This window comes from Hyla sarda, chromosome 6, assembly GCF_029499605.1.
Source record: "Hyla sarda isolate aHylSar1 chromosome 6, aHylSar1.hap1, whole genome shotgun sequence".
Classification (NCBI taxonomy): Eukaryota; Metazoa; Chordata; class Amphibia; order Anura; family Hylidae; genus Hyla; species Hyla sarda.
Window position 1 is genome coordinate 302,289,035 of NC_079194.1, and position 16,068 is coordinate 302,305,102.

Below are 16,068 nucleotides of genomic sequence, written 5' to 3' on the forward strand. Positions count from 1 at the left end.
TATGTACATGCCCCATATAGGAAGAACCCCCCCCTTATGTACATGCCCCATACAGGAAGAACCCCCCCCCCATTTATGTACATGGCCGATGTAGGTAGAACCCCCCCCCCCCATTATGTACATGCCCCCATATAGGAAGAACCCTCCCCCCATTATGTACATGCCCCATACAGGAAAGAACCCCCCCCCTTATGTACATGCCCCATACAGGAAGAACCCCCCCCCCTTATGTACATGCCCCATACAGGAAGAACCCCCCCCCCCCATTATGTACATGCCCGATGTAGGTAGAACCCCCCCCCCATTATGTACATGCCCCCATATAGGAAGAACCCTCCCCCCCATTATGTACATGCCCCATATAGGAAGACCCCCCCCCCCATTATGTACATGCCCGATGTAGGTCAGAACCCCCCCCCCCCATTATGTACATGCCCCATATAGGAAGAACCCTCCCCCCATTATGTACATGCCCCATACAGGAAGAACCCCCCCCCATTATGTACATGCCCGATGTAGGTAGAACCCCCCCCCATTATGTACATGCCCCATATAGGAAGAAACCCTCCCCCCATTATGTACATGCCCCATATAGGAAGAACCCCCCCCCCATCATGTACATGCCCGATGTAGGTAGAACCCCCCCCCCCCATTATGTACATGCCCCATATAGGAAGAACCCTCCCTCCATTATGTACATGCCCCATACAGGAAGAACTCCCCCCCCCCATTATGTACATGCCCGATGTAGGTAGAACCCCCCCCCCCATTATGTACATGCCCCCATATAGGAAGAACCCTCCCCCCATTATGTACATGCCCCATACAGGAAGAACCCCCCCCCCCATTATGTACATGCCCGATGTAGGTAGAACCCCCCCCCCCCCATTATGTACATGCCCCATATAGGAAGAACCCTCCCCCATTATGTACATGCTCCATATAGGAAGAACCCCCCCCCCCCATTATGTACATGCCCCATATAGGAAGAACCCCCCCCCATTATGTACATGCCCGATATAGGAAGAACCCTCCCCCCATTATGTACATGCCCCATATAGGAAGAACCCTCCCCCCATTATGTACATGCTCCATATAGGAAGAACCCCCCCCCATTATGTACATGCCCGATATAGGAAGAACCCTCCCCCCATTATGTACATGCTCCATATAGGAAGAACCCCCCCCCCCCATTATGTACATGCTCGATGTAGGTAGAACTCCCCTCCCATTAGAGAGATGCCCCATGTAGGTAGAACCTCCACCCATTATTCCATTATAAAGCTCCCCTAATAGGTCTCTACCTTTTCGCCAACATTTACCCAACACTTAGGGGCACAAAATCCTCTATACTACACCACACAGGGGATCTGTCTACTATGTTTATCTCTGTATACCCACCCGGCAGGAGATTCTATCACAGGAGAGCCACAGTTTGAGATCACTGATGTACATACAGTAGCAGGGACTCCTCTTTATAACAGGACTCCCTGCTCCTGTACATTATATGCACCTCCACTCACTTTACATTCTTAGGGCCACAAAGTCACCACACAGGAGATCTGTCTACTATGTTTATCTCTGTATACCCACCCGACAGGAAATTCTATCACAGGAGAGCCACAGTTTGAGATCACTGATGTACATACAGTAGCAGGGACTCCTCTTTATAACAGGACTCCCTGCTCCTGTCCATTGTATGCACCTCCACTCACTTTACATTCTGAGGGCCACAAAGTCACCACACAGGAGATCTGTCTACTACATTTCATCTCCCAGCAGTGGAGGGGCTAATTCTTCACCCGCATTTGATTGTCTTATGTCTAATCTTTCTAATCCCCTTTGCAGGGTGTTGTGAAGTATTTGGGGCTTTCCTCCATGATAGATAAGGCTCTGCTTGACTTGATAAATTTCTCCTCCTAAACAAGTTTATTCTGGCATTAATTATTTAGATGGCTCTTGGTCTTCCATTATTGAAGAATTATTGTTTCATTATCTGCCGGAGAACAGGTTGCCATAATTCCATGTAATGAAGGATAGCCCTGCTCTCTATTATATTTCCAATCTGCTGTAATAGGAAGCTTTTCACTCATGTTAAACAGAATCTGCATTTTGACAAGGTTTTACTTACGGATGAGATTTACCGATCGCTTTAATCTGCTTTACGCTCAATGCCTCAGAATCGGCACAAAAAAAAAAGGTGAAGACTGCAGAATAGTGGGGGTCAGGCGCAGGGTAATAGAATTAAGAAAAGGCATTGTTATGTGAGAAGGGGATGAAGCTGAGATACTCTCCCTGCTCGGGTACCTTGGGTTGTCGTCCCTGCTTAGATACCTTGGGTTGTCTTCCCTGCTCGGATACCTTGGGTTGTCTTCCCTGCTCGGATACCTTGGGTTGTCTTCCCTGCTCGGATACCTTGGGTTGTCGTCCCTGCTCGGATACCTTGGGTTGTCTTCCCTGCTCGGATACCTTGGGTTGTCTTCCCTGCTCGGATACCTTGGGTTGTCTTCCCTGCTCGGATACTTTGGGTTGTCTTCCCTGCTCGGATACCTTGGGTTTTCTTCCCTGCTCGGATACCTTGGGTTGTCTTCCCTGCTCGGATACCTTGGGTTGTCTTCCCTGCTCGGATACCTTGGGTTGTCTTCCCTGCTCGGATACCTTGGGTCGTCTTCCCTGCTCGGATACCTTGGGTCGTCTTCCCTGCTCGGATACCTTGGGTCGTCTTCCCTGCTCGGATACCTTGGGTCGTCTTCCCTGCTCGGATACCTTGGGTCGTCTTCCCTGCTCGGATACCTTGGGTCGTCTTCCCTGCTTGGATACCTTGGGTTGTCGTCCCTGCTCGGATACCTTGGGTTGTCTTCCCTGCTCGGATACCTTGGGTTGTCTTCCCTGCTCGGATACCTTGGGTTGTCTTCCCTGCTCGGATACCTTGGGTTGTCTTCCCTGCTCGGATACCTTGGGTTGTCTTCCCTGCTCGGATACCTTGGGTTGTCTTCCCTGCTCGGATACCTTGGGTTGTCTTCGCTGCTCGGATACCTTGGGTTGTCTTCAGGATCTTCGCAGTCTTCAATCTTCAGATACAGTTTTATGCGATTGAAGACTAGGGCCGGGCAGAGAGCCATTAGCATGTGTTTGGCTTGTAAACTAAAGTTCTATGGATTCTGGCATCAAAGTAGAGAACCAGGCAGCTTGGCATGGGAACAGGGAGGGGTGAATACCAGTTTTTAATAAACGATTACACACAGGTGATACTATGAAGAAGAAACAAATCTACGTGCACATCTACCGGACTACCTACCAACTCATCTATCTAAACACACCTACCTATGTGCCTGTCCACATAACCACCCACCATCTACTTACTTACCTACCTATTCAACCACCCACCCTACCTACATACCTATCTAAAAAAAAAATATTACCATACACAGTGACATTGATGTGATTTAAGGGATGTAGTAAATGTAATGTGGAAGCTGCAGAGGCAACTGGGAGGGGTCTTAATTGTAAGGTCTCATGCAATTAAAGACTATGACAGCGCAGAGAGTCATTGGCTTCCTTGGCCACATTGTGTAGCCACAAGCTGAGTTAGACGGGCAACCTACAAGTTGTCTGGACCAGCTGTGGATTTTGGCGTCCCCAGACTCCCTGAAGAGGCCCAGGCAGCTCGGCACGGGAACAGGGTAAAGTGAGTCTCAGTCCTTCTTTTTTTAATGTACGATGGCATGCAGGCCATACTATTAAGGAAGAGGAAAAAAATCTACCCACACATCTACCTAACTACCCACCTACTCACCCATTCATCTACCTTCCTACCCTACTACCCACCAATCCATCTACTGTATCTTAACACACCAACCTACATACCTATCTACCCACCCACCTACCTAATAACCTTCCTCCCTTCCAATGTACCCACCCACTGACTTACCCAACCAACATACCAACCTACCTGCCTATCTACCTACCTACCCACCCACCTACGTAAAAAACCTACCCACCTTCCTATGTACTCACCGACCGACCCTAACCAGCATATCAACCTACCTGTCTATTTACCTACCTACCTACCCACACACCTACATAAAAACCGACCCACCTTCCTATGTACCTACCCAACGCCCTGCTTAACCAAAATACCAATCCACCTGCCTATCTACCTACCTAATACATAAAAAACCTACGCAACTTCCTGTGTACCACCCCACCGACCTAACTAACCAACATACCAACCTACCTACATATCTAACTTCCTACCCAGGCCACCTACCCTTCCTGATGGACATGGTTAGAGGCGAGGCTAAGCAAACAGATCGCCACTGCGCCCAGTGGCATCTTATGTGTCCTGGTGAATAGGCCTGATGATATCTGTACAAAGCGCCGTACCGCAGGAAGAAGACCCAGCATGGGAATGGGGAAGGGGAGTATCAAGTTAAATGAATGAGGGGGACACCTATTAACCTAACTACTCATCCTCATCTACCTTCCAACACATCTACCTAAGCTTACCTACCTATGCACCCAACCACCTACCTATTCCGCCATCTACATACCCACCTACCTAAGTACCTACCTATTCATCTACCTACCTAACAAACCAATTCAATGCCTCAGCTGCACTGTGTACGATCACCCCATATACATTGTAATACTGAACTACACCCTATACAAATGCATCATACATAGTCCAACTACAAGGGTAACAACTGAGGCCAAAACATAAGAAGCCATGAAAAAATAGTCATCCCATAAACCGTATCCCCAACAGGCCCTTATGAAATCGGAAGATCAAGCAAGATCCTGCCCGAGACGTTTCAGTCAAAATAAGATTCACGCGTTCCCTTCCCAGGAGATCTCCTGGAATTCGAGATGGCTGCCATTACGGTGTAGAAACTGCGCAATAGTAATTAAAATATTTGTATTGAACTGTCGGCTCGGGCTCGTAAAGTTGATATAGAACGGCAACAATGTAACTACCACTGTCCCTATACTTATCGTGCCGCTCTACAAGGCCCCGTAGATTACAGATACAGATGCTGCAACACGTAATGGTGGTGATAATCGTGTCTTTTATTTAAAACAAAAACAAGCAAAAAAAAAAAAAACACATTAAAAAATTATTATTTTTTTCTTTATTTTCCTATAGTTCCACAAACTATAAGAATTACAGTAATGAAAAATGACGAATACAGGTAAAGCAATTGTCATGTATAGTCAGTAGGGTCGGCGTTTCCCAACCAGTGTGCTTTCACCTGTTGCAAAACTACAACTCCCAGCATGCCCGGACAGCCAAAGGCTGTCCGGGCATGCTGGGCGTTGTAGTTTTGCAACAGCTGGAGGCACTCTGATAGGGAAACAATGACCTAAGTGGACGTTGGCCTCCTGACTCTCTGTTGACTCTGGATGTCAGAGGAGAGAAGGGTCTGGCAAGTGTCCTCCTGCAGAATAAATGTGCTAGTATATGTGAGGATGGGGAGGGCATGCTGGGAGTTGTAGTTTATCCTCTGAAGGCACACTGGTTGGAAAACACTGACCTAAGTGTTTATTGGCCTCTCAACTCTCTGTTGTCTCTGAATGTCAGAGGAGAGAAGGGTCGGGCAAGTGTCCTCCTGCAGAATACATGTATTAGTGTATGCGGGGATGGGGATTGCATGCTGGGAGTTGTAGTTTTTTAACAGCTGGAGGCACACTAGTTGGGAAACACTGATCCATACGTACGATGACATCTTGATTTTGGATGTCAGAGGAGAGAAGGGTCGGGCAAGTGTCCCCCTGCAGAACATATGTGCTAGTATATGTGAGGATGAGGAGGGCATGCTGGGAGTTGTAGTTTATCATCTGGAGACACACTGGTTGGAAAACACTGGCCTAAGTGTTTATTGGCCTCTCAACTCTCTGTTGACTCTGGATTTTAGAGAAGAGAAGGGTCGGGCAAGTGTCCTCCTGCAGAATACATGTATTAGTGTATGCGGGGATGGGGATTGCATGCTGGGAGTTGTAGTTTTTTAACAGCTGGAGGCACACTAGTTGGGAAACACTGATCCATACGTACGATGACATCTTGATTTTGGATGTCAGAGGAGAGAAGGGTCGGGCAAGTGTCCCCCTGCAGAACATATGTGCTAGTATATGTGAGGATGAGGAGGGCATGCTGGGAGTTGTAGTTTATCATCTGGAGACACACTGGTTGGGAAACACTGGCCTAAGTATTTATTGGCCTCTCAACTCTCTGTTGACTCTGGATTTTAGAGAAGAGAAGGGTCGGGCAAGTGTCCTCCTGCAGAATACATGTACTAGTATATGCAGGGATGGGGATTGCATGCTGGGAGTTGTGGTTTTTTAACAGCTGGAGGGACACTAGTTGGGAAACACTGATCCATTCGTACGATGACATCTTGATTTCGGATGTCAGAGGAGAGAAGGGTCGGACAAGTGTCCCCCTGCAGAATACATGTAGGAGTATATGCTTTCCGGACATGCTGGGAGTTGTAGTTTTGCAACAGCTGGAGGCACACAGGTTGGAAAAACACTGCCCTAATACACTCTGTAGAAACCGGATGTCAGAAGAAAGAAAAGAATACATGTGCTCGTTCATGATGGGATGGGGAGTGTATGATTGGAGTTGTAGTTTTGCAACAGCTGGAGGCACACTGGTTGGGAAACACAGGTATGGACAAATGGAGAACTTAGCGCTGATTCTGTGTCTGAACGATCTCACTGCATCTTTTATTCCATTTAATTCAGCTCCGCTCTTCGGCGATCATTATGGCTTTTCACGCTAACTTTTCTGACCCATAATAAATTAATGCAAATAGTATACAGGGGGCAGCGGCGGGCGAGATCTACAGCCTGGGTCTGATTAATAAACTGTAACGTATTATTTCAGAGGGTTCAGTAGGTGCCTCATATTTCAGGAAATAAACTGCAGCTAAATAAACAGCGAAAAAATACTGAAAAGATCATCACAATACTCAGCCTTAAAGGGATGTAAAACATGAAGATGGCTATAAAGTAGTTATGCACCTCCCCTCCAGCTCTATCTGTATACTGCTGCTATCTCTATGGGGACAGTATATATAGTAGTTATACACCTCCCCTCCAGCTCTATCTGTATACTGCTGCTATCTCTATGGGATCAGGATATATAGTAGTTATACACCTTCCCTCCAGCTCTATCTGTATATTGCTGCTATCTCTATGGGATCAGGATATATAGTAGTTATACACCTTCCCTCCAGCTCTGTCTGTATACTGCTGCTATCTCTATGGGATCAGGATATATAGTAGTTATACACCTTCCCTCCAGCTCTATCTGTATACTGCTGCTATCTCTTTAGGATCAGGATATACAGTAGTTATACACATTCCCTCCAGCTCTATCTGTATACTGCTGCTGCTATATCTATGGGATCAGGATATATAGTAGTTATACACCTTCCCTCCAGCTCTATCTGTATACTGCTGCTGCTATCTCTATGGGATCAGGATATATAGTAGTTATACACCTCATCTTCAGCTCTATCTGTATACTGCTGCTATCTCTATGGGGACAGTATATATAGTAGTTATACACCTCCCCTCCAGCTCTATCTGTATACTGCTGCTATCTCTATGGGATCAGGATATATAGTAGTTATACACCTCCCCTCCAGCTCTATCTGAATACTGCTGCTATCTCTATGGGATCAGGATATATAGTAGTTATACACCTCCCCTCCAGCTCTATCTGAATACTGCTGCTATCTCTATGGGATCAGGATATATAGTAGATATACACCTCTCCTCCAGCTCTATCTGTATACTGCTGCTATCTCTATGGGAGGAGGATATATATTAATTATCCCCTCTCATCCACCGTGCCCAGGTATTGAATGACACAGATATCTTTTCCACTATTCCTGGATGATCTGAATTACCAATCAAGAGTAGAATGAAGGGCTGGAAGTTACAATTATTTCTCAAAAATGTGTATAGGACTTTTTTGTGATCTGACTATAATAAAGGGGTACTCTGCATCAGGTAACAAAAAATGAAAATGTTGCAGAAGCATATAGTGTTGCTTACCTGTCTGCCCCAATTCTGAAACCACCAAAAATCAATTTGTTTAATGTGTCTGTGGGCCTCTTCCTATGTCAGTTTCTCAGTGCTACAATTCCCAGAATGCATGGCTGTCCCCAGCTCTGTATTACCAATGCATTTACTGACATTATCTATGCATTATCATTGCATTTACTGGCATTGGTTCTATGTCATTAGTGCATTTATTGACATAGGTTGTGTATTACCAGTGTATTTACTGACATTGGTTCTGTATTACCAGTTTATTTACTGACATTAGTTCTGTATTATTAGTGCATTTACTGACATAGATTTGTATTATCAATGTATTTACTGACATTTGTCTATATTATCAGTGCATTTTCTGCATTAGTTCTGAATTATCAGTGCATTTACAGACATAAGTTCTGTATTATTAGTGCATTTGCTGACATTCGTCTGCATTATCTGTGCATTTTCTGACATTAGTTCTGTGTAATCAGTGCATTTACTGACATTAGTTCTGTTGTATCATCAGTGCATTTACTGACATTAATTCTGTATCATCAGTGCATTTACTGACATAAGTTCTGCATCAACAGTGCATTTACTGACATTAGTTCTGTATCATCAGGGCATTCGCTGACATTAGTTCTGTGTTATAAGTGCATTTACTGACATTAGTTCTGTATTATAAGTGCATTTACTGACATTAGTTCTGTATTATAAATGCATTTACTGACATTAGTTCTGTATTATAAGTGCATTTACTGACATTAGTTCTGTATTATAAATGCATTTACTGACATTAGTTCTGTATTATAAGTGCATTTACTGACATTAGTTCTGTATTATAAATGCATTTACTGACATTAGTTCTGTATTATAAGTGCATTTACTGACATTAGTTCTGTATTATAAGTGCATTTACTGACATTAGTTCTGTATTATAAATGCATTTACTGACATTAGTTCTGTATTATAAGTGCATTTACTGACATTAGTTCTGTATTATAAATGCATTTACTGACATTAGTTCTGTATTATAAGTGCATTTACTGACATTAGTTCTGTATTATAAATGCATTTACTGACATTAGTTCTGTATTATAAGTGCATTTACTGACATTAGTTCTGTATTATAAATGCATTTACTGACATTAGTTCTGTATCATCAGTGCATTTACTGACATTGGTCTTGTATTACCTTTGCACTTCCTGACATTGGTTCTGTATTACCAGTGTATTTACTAACATTGGGTCTATATTATTAGTGCATTATAGTAATTCCTCGTGGCCTTCAGAGCTGGCGGTGTTGCTATGAGTTACTGCACAATCCCTACACACATCTTCATGCACCAGTTCTTAGATATGTCCCTCAGATTCCTGCCTGAGGCCATTTATTTCTGGCAAAAGTTTGAAATTGTTGTTTTTTTATTGTACTATTTGCTATAAAGGCTTTTAAAAATGTATAGCCTGGAAACCTTGACAGATTTAGCTTCTGATCTTAACTCAATTTTGGATGAATAATTAGCTGAATCCATCTGGCTAAATATTCCTTCTCTTGTAACATTTCTAGGTGTCTAATGAAGGGTGTGAGGAGGAGAGGGGACAGGGGGACATCTAGTGGTGGCTGCGGGTAACAGCAATGGTGGCAGCTGCTCCTTTGCTCTGGATGCTGAGGATACATTGTAGCAAAGATTTACTCACTGAGGGACTTGTTTGCAGAATGTTGCAACATTGGTTATGGAAATGTTTTAGAATATTCTATTATTAATAACAAACACCATAATAATACAAAAAACAAAAACCTATTCTGCTGGTGAGATCACTGTGTATATACATTGCATTACTTATCCTGTACTGATCCTGAGTTATATCCTGTATTATACTCCAGAGCTGTACTCACTATTCTGCTGGTGAGGTCACTGTGTACATGCATTACATTACTTATCCTGTACTGATCCTGAGTTATATCCTGTATTATACTCCAAAGCTGTACTCACTATTCTGCTGGTGAGGTCACTGTGTACATACATTACATTACTTATTCTGTACTGATCCTGAGTTATATCCTGTATTATACTCCAGAGCTGTACTCACTATTCTGCTGGTGAGGTCACTGTGTACATACATTACATTACTTATCCTGTACTGATCCTGAGTTATATCCTGTATTATACTCCAGAGCTGTACTCACTATTCTGCTGGTGAGGTCACTGTGTACATACATTACATTACTTATCCTGTACTGATCCTGAGTTATATCCTGTATTATACTCCAGAGCTGTACTCACTATTCTGCTGGTGAGGTCACTGTGTACTTACATTACATTACTTATCCTGTACTGATCCTGAGTTATATCCTGTATTATACTCCAGAGCTGTACTCACTATTCTGCTGGTGGGGTCACTGTGTACATACATTACATTACTTATCCTGTACTGATCCTGAGTTATATCCTGTATTATACTCCAGAGCTGTACTCACTATTCTGCTGGTGAGGTCACTGTGTACATACATTACATTACTTATCCTGTACTGGTCCTGAGTTATATCCAGTATTATACTCCAGAGCTGTACTCACTATTCTGCTGGTGAGGTCACTGTGTACATACATTACATTACTTATCCTGTACTGATCCTGAGTTATATCCTGTATTATACTCCAGAGCTGTACTCACTATTCTGCTGGTGAGGTCACTGTGTACATACATTACATTACTTATTCTGTACTGATCCTGAGTTATATCCTGTATTATACTCCAGAGCTGTACTCACTATTCTGCTGGTGAGGTCACTGTGTACATACATTACATTACTTATCCTGTACTGATCCTGAGTTATATATCAGACAGGAGGCTCATATCTTGCATTAATCTTTCTTTAATTAATGCCCATAGCAGAAAAATCTTTATACAAACGTATTTAATAAAATCTTTTTTTTAAAACTACATATCCCAGCAGTCCCCTGTGAACTCCTCCTCCTATCCCAGCATGCTGGCTGCTATATAAGGGACTGCTTGAAGATCCTCTCTCTTTCTTTCTGCTCATGGCAGCAAGTTAAGTATATTCTCTGTGTATTCATTGTATATTAATGTGTATTAATTGTGATTCCGGGTGTATTCAGGGTATCTAGGATTATGCCCTGTATACTCCGGCTGTTATTTTCTCTGTTATTCTAATATTACTAATTTTTCGGGGTATATATATTTATATATATACCTATTTTTCTCTTGATACCTAGTTTTTCTTCATACTCTGTATTTTCTAAGCTTTCGCTACCTCTAGCAGCGATTCCTGTCATATCTCTGTATTTGCCTCTATTAGTATTGTCCCTCTATAGGCGCCATCTTACTTTCTATTCGCGCCGTCTTCTTACCTTCTTCCCGCCGCTCGACACCTTCGCGGGCTTCGCGATGTCAGGGGGCGTGTCCGGGTGACACGCACCCTGCGACACGCCTTCCGGGATTCCGTGCGACCTATCACAGGTCTTACAGCCGTAGTCTCGCGAGATTACGGCTGTAAGCGCTGGTTGCTGGATCCCTCCTCCTCTCCCAGTCGCCAGTGTTGTGCGAGCGGTGAGAGGAGCGCCAGCATTATAGGTCCGGTCTCAGTTTTAGTACCTTCAGGTAGTTTATTATTATTAATAATAGCTAGTAGCATTAGCTCCTATAAACAGAACTACTATTATTTTACAGTCACTCTGTCTATCATGGCTGGTGAAAAACCCTCAGTCCCTTTCTCTACTCTGCCTGGCCAGACTAATGAGGGCATAGAGATTGAGGCTTCTCAGATCATGTCTGCGACCCAAATACAAGACTTGATTAACAAGTCCATTCAGGCAGCTCTGGCTGCAAATATGAGTTGTGATAATCCTTTAGCCTCTACCTCTAGAGAGGTGCCCGTGAGGGGTAAGGTCTCACATAAAAGAAAACATGTCTCTGGACATTCCGACTCCCCGGCAGGGGAAGCTTACAATGTGCCCCAGACAGAACCTGAACCGGTCTGTCGCACCCCGCATCCTAATGTACATTCTCGACCCTTGGGCCCCAAGGAGAAAACTTGTAAGGGGCAGAAGTCCGCCCGGCGGACGAAACCGGACTCATATGTCACGTCTACCGACGAGTCGTCCGGCGAGTCTGATGTGGCTGAGGCCACAGGCTCTGATTCTGATGAGGAAGATGCGGGGTTTACGGCTGATTACCCTGATGCCGAACCAGAGACGCCAAATGAGGCGATCCTAGATTCTCTGGGCCAACCTCTTTTCAGCCCGGATGCGATCACACACCCACGCTCCGGAGACTGGGCACCGCTACCACACGTAGCACAATATGTAGAATATTGGACTAGACGGGCTTTGGACCGCACGAACCGTAACAAATTGAGGGCTGAGGGCCCCAGACCCTGTGTAACCAAGAAGATTGCGGTCACGCCGGAGATAGATCCGGTTCTCCTCAAGTACCTGACACGATCAGGAAAGTATTCAAAGAAGGGGATTGAGAGATCATTTAAGTTGATCCAAGACCGCATTCTTGATCTTCTCGGCCCGCTCACAAAGATATTAAATCTTTCAGAGCAAGCGGCATCCACCGCCCAACCGGTAGACCTAGAGCAACTGAGAGGCTGGGCCCAACGTGCTATATGCATGCTGGGCAGTGCGAACACGGCCTGTTCTACTGAACGGAGACGGTCCATCCTGATGAAACTGGAGCCGCAGCTCTCCCACTTAGCGGAGAATGAGCCGGGTCCCTCCGCTGAAGGTCTCTTATTTGGAGATGACCTCATTAAAAATATTAACAAATTTGTCAGCCTGTTTTCCAGCCTAGATAAGGCGCAAAATTCTCTAAAAAAGACGGGCCAACCTGGTAAGGTTTTCGGCAAGGCCGGTAGAAGCAGAGGCCGATCTGCCGGCCGCAATGCCCCATATAGGCCCTACATTAGACCGGCACAGCAACAATTTGCTCCTGCTCAACCACAATATGCTCTGCCCGTGGTCCAACCGGCCCCTTTCTTTCCCCCTCGAGGGCGACCATGGAGAGGACGTGGAGGTCGCGGATTCCCCAGATCTCGCCCACCGACTGGTGAGTACCTTTTCAATTCCATACACATTGGTGGGGGGCAGGCTAAGATATTTTTTCCACGTCTGGTCCACGATTACAGCAGACGTTTGGATCCTCAATACGGTAGCTGGCTACCGGATAGAATTCCAATCTCTTCCCGAGTTGAATGTTATACCTCAACCCATACGATTCTCCGCGCAGAACGTAGCGCTCATAGACAACGAGCTCCAGGAGCTCTTGTCAAAACAAGCAGTACAAGAAGTAGACCCATTCTCCCCCGGATTTGTCAGCAATATCTTCTTGGTCAAGAAGAAAGATGGCGGTTACCGCCCGGTGATAAATGTGAGAGGTTTGAATCAACACGTGACTTACCGTCACTTCAAGATGGAAGGGATCCATCTGTTACGCGACCTCCTCTGGCCAGGAGACTGGTTAGTAAAAATCGATCTGAAGGACGCATATCTTACCGTCCCCATTCATCACACCTCTCAAAGATTCCTACGATTCCTATGGAGGGACCGAATGTGGCAGTTCACCTGCCTTCCATTCGGGTTGTCATCGGCCCCCTGGTGTTTCACCAAGTTACTGAAACCGGTGATAGCGGCTCTTCGGAGCAGGGGGGTACGACTTATTATTTACTTGGACGATCTACTAATCATGGCCCGGTCCAGGGCACAGGCTGTGACTCACAGCCAATGGGCCCTTTCGTTGATGGAGGAATTGGGATTCCTCATCAATCACAAAAAATCGGTTCTGTCTCCCGCGCAGGAGATGGAGTTCCTGGGTTTCCTAGTGGATACCCAACGAGCCATCTTGATGTTACCAACATCCAAGTTGGCTTTGATTCGCAAGGAAATCAGAGCGACTTTGCGCAAAGGTCGAGTATCACTGAGGGTGATTGCACGCATTGTGGGCCTATTATCGGCCTCTATTCAAGCGATTTTTCCGGCCCCTCTTCACTATCGGGCCCTTCAGCGGCTCAAAGCTCTTCACCTTCGCCGGGGTCTTCGCTATGCGGACGAAGTTACCATCGGTCCGGAAGTTGTAGAGGAATTGCAGTGGTGGCTTCGACACGCTGTCGAATGGAACGGCAGGACTATCTTCAATGCCTGCCCGGACGTCATAATAGAGTCCGATGCGAGCCGCCACGGTTGGGGAGCTCGCTGCGGGCAAGACACCACAGGAGGGAGATGGTCCGCAGAGGAGTCTTCTCTCCACATCAATGCCTTGGAACTCTTGGCAGCATTCTTCGCTATCAGGAGTTTTCTCCCTCACCATTCCAATTGTTGCGTACTTGTACGCATGGACAATGTGGCGGCGGTTCAATATGTCAACCGCCTGGGAGGTACGAGGTCCAGAGTGCTGGCGGACATCGCGTCCACGTTCTGGCATTTCTGTTTATCCCGGGACATCATCCCGATTGCAGAATACCTTCCTGGTGTGTCCAACATCGTAGCAGATTGGAATTCTCGCTATTTGAAGGATTCCAGCGATTGGACGTTGGAACAATCTATTTTTCAGACTTTGAGGTCTCTTTGGGGTCCGTTACACACGGACCTCTTCGCATCCCGGCTCAATCGACAACTGCCTCGCTTTTACAGCTGGAGGCCGGATCCGGAAGCATCCGCAGTGGACGCATTCCGTCAGATATGGGAATTGGGGACGCACTATGCGTTTCCCCCATTCAATATGATAACCAGAGTTCTTCTCCAAGTACTGAGTCAGAAGGCGACGGTGGTGTTGGTCACCCCTTGGTGGCCAACGCAACCATGGTTCCCCCTTCTTTTAGGGATGGCGATCGACTATCCTCGTTTGATTCCTCACTCGCCTCACCTTCTCACGAACCCAACCAAGGGTCCTCATCCCCTGATATTGGAGGGCAACCTTCCACTCCTCGCGTGGTTGGTTTCGGGGTCCGGGATGCCGGTGGTGACCTTTCGCAATCGGCTAGAGACCTCCTTGCCTTGGCCTGGGCCCCAGGGACTAGATCGGCATATCGATCAGCCTGGGCATTGTGGGTTCGTTGGTGTGATAGACGGCAAGTTGATGCCGTTCATGCACCTGTTTCAGTGATAGTGAATTATTTAGCAGACTCTTTTGAGTCTGGGAAATCCTACAGTTCACTAAACGTCTACAGATCCGCCATATCGGCGTATCATTGCCCGGTGGACGCGTTACCGGTGGGCAAACATCCTTTGGTATGTAGACTCTTACGAGGCGTAAGATTTAAGCGTCCTCCCCGTCCTAGGTACCAGTCTACTTGGGATGTCTCCCTTGTGTTGGATTTATTTTCCTCCTGGGAGGATAATGACGCACTCGCTTTAAAGTTGCTATCCATCAAGCTTACTACACTGTTATGTTTAGTATCCATAAAACGGGTGTCGGATGTAAAGGCGCTGGATATTTCCAGGCGACAATTTTCGCCGGAAGGGGTACGGTTTTTCGGTGGTTCGTAGGACTAAGACGGGACTTCAATCCATCTTCTATCCCTTTTTTCCTGATCACCCACGTCTGTGTGTAGTACGCTGTCTACAATCGTATGAGTCGCGGACCGTGACTTTGAGATCTGAATCTTACAATCAGTTGTTGATATCATATGTCAAACCTCATCTTCCGGTATCCTCGGCCACTTTGGCCAGGTGGGTGAGGTCGGCCATGGAAATGGCTGGGAACGATATCTCTCTTTTTGGTGCCCACTCTTCTAGAGGGGCTATGGCCACCAAGGTGGTCACTTCAGGAGGTTCACTTTCGGATCTTCTATTGGCCGCTGATTGGTCGTCCGAGACGACTTTTTGGCAGTTTTATTTTAGACCTCAAACACACGTCTCTGTGTCTGTTCTATGACATATTTGTTATTATTTCTGTATGTAAGCACTGTTAGCTTTAAACTTGCAAGATATGAGCCTCCTGTCTGATATATAAATAGAGATTTTCCTAGCTAACGTGACGGAAAATATGAGTTATATG